The following is a 5,432-nucleotide window of genomic DNA, read 5'->3' as shown; positions in this document are numbered from 1 at the left end:
AAATAACTTACAAATTACTCACACTTCACTCCTTATTGAATAGGCACTCAATAAATATTTATTGAAGGAATGAATGATAGGTGGGATGGATTTGATTTCAAAGAGGATAAATAAAATAGTAAGAAGACGATGAAATCCGTTTTACACGTTGTTAATAGTCATGTCCTTACTTATTTTTCAGAAAATATTTCTTTTTTTTTTTTTTTAATTTTTTTTTTCAACGTTTATTTATTTTTGGGTCAGAGAGAGACAGAGCATGAACGGGCGAGGGGCAGAGAGAGAGGGAGACACAGAATCGGAAACAGGCTCCAGGCTCTGAGCCATCAGCCCAGAGCCCGACGCGGGGCTCGAACTCACGGACCGTGAGATCGTGACCTGGCTGAAGTCGGACGCTTAACTGACTGCGCCACCCAGGCGCCCCAGAAAATATTTCACTAATCTTTCTATGGGGAAGCAGACATTAGATTATTTAGTTTTTTATTATTTTTGCAGTAAAAATTACTGTAAAAAAACTAAGAATAGGTATGGATTCCAAGTAATATCATGTCAGTTACTTAATAATAAAAGAAACTACCATATTCAACTGACATATGAAAACACAGGCTCAAGAATATGAAAGCAGCACATGGAATCCACAGAGACACAGTGAAAAGTTGAATGCACTTTCTTTCTGTCCGTGAAGTTAGGGAAAGGTGGACTTGAAGACAGCGTGGAGTTGGGTAGAAAGAAGAAAGCCATGTCACAAGCAGACAGGCAGTCCCAGGGCAATGCGTTGGTGTACGAAGGTCAACAGAAGCTAGACTGGACAATGGCACTTCAATAACATTTTCATGATGATTCTTGGGAGACCATACAGGAATTCATTTTCTTTCTCATGAAAGAGTGTAATTTGATATATTTTTATCGCTTTTTTATTATTTCTGCTTCCTTCTGTCTTTCTTTATCTGAGTTTATTTCTTTTTCCCCTTTCTATGTACGAACTGTCAATTGCTGGAAATGCCATAGCTGTCCCATTTCCACAATGCTGCATGCGGGGCTGTCTTGCTCATTACTTATTCATTTCTGAGGTCCTCAGGAGGCAAAGTAAGCAGACTTTCATATACCAGTGTTAAGGTTTTGCTGCATTCAAACATTTACTAATGTTACATTTGGAAATGTGTGTTTGTTAGCTGCTGGTAGTCCTTGGCGGTCTTATTACAAGTGTCATTAAAGCATCATAATATTTGGAGAAATAGCTCTGCTTCGAGATATTCAGGTTCATTAATGAACATTATCCATCTGACACATTTGGTAAACACCAGAGCTTCAGAGAAGAGCTCATCAGGGATAAGCTTGGCCCTCTAGGCTCGCTTGGAGAAGCTCATGAACTCACTACTGTTCACCCTCATTAGGCTGGAGATGCACAGGAAAAAAAACAAAAAAAGGAAAAAAAAAACCTCTGAAAACTGCCAATATTTGTACTTTAGAATTTAGAGTCTAATGTCTTCTTTCGTTGCTGTTGTTACAGGGATTGGTGGGCAAGAGAAAAAAGAAATGCTGTATGAAAGTTCTGTTTGTTTCTCTTTGGAAAACATCGGTGTTACCTTTAAATTATATGCAGAAAATAAAAGCAAGGTTGAAAAAAAATTTTTTTTTAAACAACTTTCTATCTAGTCCCAAGGTTTTGGAAAAAATCAGGAGCATCGTTCAGGTCACAAATATTGTTAAGAAAAAGCCCTAGAAAAAGATAGACATTATTTTTCTTCAAAATGCCATTTCCCCTGCTATGACTCACATACTATAACCCACAGAAATATTCAATAAAACTGAATTAAGACAAAGTTCCCCAAAGTAACACAATCCCAAGTATATACACCTTTGGACACTTCAAATAAAACAGCCTTTCCAGAAAGCACAAAATATGTTTTTCTTAACACCGTGTAATATAGAGACTAAAAATATTTGAGTAGATGTGTAATTTTTGTACATGAAGAATATGTAACCATATCTTACAATCGTTACCTAGGAATCAGAGGATTTTTCAAGTCCGATCATTGAAAATATCTTTCCCATTGTAATTACTCATATTTTATCATTTCAAAATTGTCATGCTTATTTGTTCCAGAACTTAACAAAGGCATTACTAATTTCTCCTTGAAATCATAAAACTTCTCTATTAAACAAGTAAATTCAGTAATTTCACTCATTTTAAACAGATAGGAAAAGTCAGCTTCCTGAATCCCCTGAAATCCTCCCATTCCAAAGGAGTCCACTAAGGCCATTCAGACTTAGTTCATACAGAAAAAATAAAAATCCATTTATATGTCTCAAAAGAATTTTTAACTAAAAATGGAAAAACAATGTAGTTACTGAAAAAAAAAAAAGAATCTATTTAGTATGCAGAACTATATCCAAGACAACTTTGATTCTTGTTTGGGTCAATAATCTTCATTTGTCAAATACTTACATTCTTTATCTTCTCTTATTTTTAATTTGGCATTTGTTTTTTTTTTAAATTTTTTAATGTTCATTTATTTTTGAGAGAGAAAGAGACAGACTGCAAGCGGGGGAGGGGCAGAAAGAGGGGGAGATGTAGAATCGGAAGCAGGCTCAAGGCTCCTAGCTGTCAGCACGGAGCCCTACACGGGGCTCAGACCCACAGACCAAGAGATCATGGCCTGAGCTGAAGTCAAACGCTGAGCCACCCAGGTGGTTGAGCCACCCAGGCGCCCCTAATTTGGCATTTGTAATAAAATCAAAGTAATTATAAATGGATGGGCAAAATAGGTTATTGAATTAAAAAACAAAGATAATTTGATCATTTTCCAAAAACTTAAAGGGAGGCACAGTTGATCATCATTTTTCATGGACTCTGTATTTGCAAATTTGCCTACTTGCTAAAATTTATTTGTGAGCCCAAAGTTAGTACTCATAGGGCCTTCACGGTCATTCTCATTCGTGCATAGAGCAACAGAATATTGAAGTTGCCTGACATGCGTGTTCCCAGCTGAGGTCGAACAAGGCGACACTCTGCCACGTTTCAGCTTTCACAGTGTAAACAAGTATCCTTCCCAAGGCCTATATTGTGCCCGTTTCTCACGTTTTTGTGGTTTTTGTTGGTGATTTTGTTGTTTCAAATGGTCTCCAAGCATAGTACTAGTGTGCTGCCTACTCTTCCTAGGCACGAGGTTGTGACGTGCCTTTCAGAGAAAATGTTATTATAGGTAAGCTTTGTTCAGACAAGTTCTAGTGCTATTGGCTCTGAGTTCATTGGTAATGAGTCAACAATACACATTAAGCAAGGAAGGTGTCTTCAAACAGAAATGCAGATAAACAAGGGTATGTATTGATTAGTTGATGAGAATATTGTGACCAGAGGCTCACAGGAACCTAACCCTGTATTTGCCCTAGAAGCAATGGTTCTATATTCACTAATTGAGTTTTGGTGGCAATGTATAAAACACAGTGACCATGAATAATAAGAATTGACTCTAGATGTTTTGATCAGGCCTCATAGGTGAGACTGGAACTGTTTGTATTACTCTTCCTTGGTTATGTACAAATTCTGTATTTATCAGAACCCCAGAGTCTTTGTATTCTACATTATGATGCATTTCTTGAAAGAAACAAATGCTATACTATAAACATTCCCTGAACTTTTCCTTGGTCATTTGAGCATTCCAAGAACATACAAGCAAATTAATGAGGGCTATCATCTTATAAGAATAATTCCCTTCCAAATACTTTGATTGGGTTTTGTTTTGGTATACCACATTAAAGTATTATTGTCATAGCATCTTAGCTTAGTAGGGGTTTTTCCACATTTTCATGTGCATAGTATAAGATCAATTATCTCTTATATATAACTATACAAATTAGCACTTTACATATGTATACATATTTGTGTTTTATGTTTGCCTTTGCAGAAACAAAATAATCATACATGTATATATACATAAGCATATGACTATTTTATATGTAGTGAAATAACCTCAGATAAATTTGATATTTTTGTTATAGAAGTAATCTAAAGAAAACAATTTCAGTGCTGTTAACTAGTACCCTGGACTGAGTTAAAAAAGGGAATGGATAAAAAACAATTTATTTATGCTATTTTATAAGAATCCAAAATTTACCAGTGCTCCTGACTAACATAACTTTGTTTACAAGAGGCAAATAAATTACTGTGTCAAAACTCTGAGACTAGTTGTAAGAGACTTCTGAAATTTTAAAAATCGAGCCAGCAGTTGTTTCAGAATTATTATGCACTTGGATTTGATAATGGCATCGATGGTCAGGAAGATAGATACAGCATCAACTGTTAAAAGAAACAAATACATATATAATAATAACGCTGCGTTTAATCTGAATATATTTGTAAACAAAAGCCCAGTGAAGGGCATAACAGGAAAGGCCTTGGGTTAGAAAAGTAGACTAGAAGATCTTCCTGGTGAGGCTTAGACTGGGCGACCCGCTTGGATGCTGAGAAGGATGGGTGCAGAGTGTGTTGGTAGGGTTGGTGACTTGAGCACTGCATTTTCATCTTGGCTAGCTGGAAATTTCATGCCTGTATGCATTGTTTTCCTTTGAGAGGGACCTTTGATTATCTCAGACACTCTTGTCTAGGACTCTTACTGTAATTTGTCATCCATAGTTGGCCACTCAGCAAGGAATGGAGCTTAAGAAGCAGCATTTGTTGTTCCAGAAAGGTTTCTGGGTAGTTACACCATCAGACCTGTCACAAAAACCAAGAGCACTGATTTAAATTCTTCGGTGTGTTACTTAATTACCTTTTTAATTAGGATAAAATGTCTTTTCACCCTCTCCTATTTGAATACCGCCATCCCTGCTTTCGGGGCCAAGTTATAAATACACTGCAATGAATAGCTCTCCCCCCTCCCCTTCCTCTCCCCACTGAGCCAGCTGCTCCTGTGTGTTCCACTGTCAGTATCCTTGCTGCAGAGACACGCCGAGTGCTCCCTAATAACTGGGGGAATCGGTGCCGCTCATCGCTGAGGCTGACAGCTGAACACAGCTCAGGGGAACTGAATGTGCAAGAGGAGCAGAAAGAAGAGGGTAGATTGATTCTTTGAGATGCAAGGATAAAATGCCTACGAAAATAGCGATGATCGTGCTGGGTGGGTGATGAGGGTGAGGGCCGGGAAATGTGGTAGTCACAGCTGGAAAGGGAAACTAAAACTCGAATTTGGAAGTCGAAGAAAACGTAATTTGCTAGTCACACCTTATTTCTTTTTGCTCAAGGAAAGCCGTAATCAGAGTGGGGAGAATTAGAAAAATTCTCTTTTATCTTCTGGGACCAGAACCGCGAGACATACACGACTGAAGTCGAGGACCATTTGCCCAGGCTTGCTATAGAACTAGGTTTTCTTTCCGGGAAGAGATTCTCTGACTGAGAAAGCATCTGCAAGTAACTCTTTGTATAGTCTCTGTGA

The sequence above is a fragment of the Puma concolor genome, chromosome B2 (genome assembly GCF_028749965.1).
Source record: "Puma concolor isolate L17-30 chromosome B2, mPumCon1.1.hap2, whole genome shotgun sequence".
In the NCBI taxonomy this organism is placed as follows: domain Eukaryota; kingdom Metazoa; phylum Chordata; class Mammalia; order Carnivora; family Felidae; genus Puma; species Puma concolor.
Note: the sequence above shows the minus strand (reverse complement) of the source record.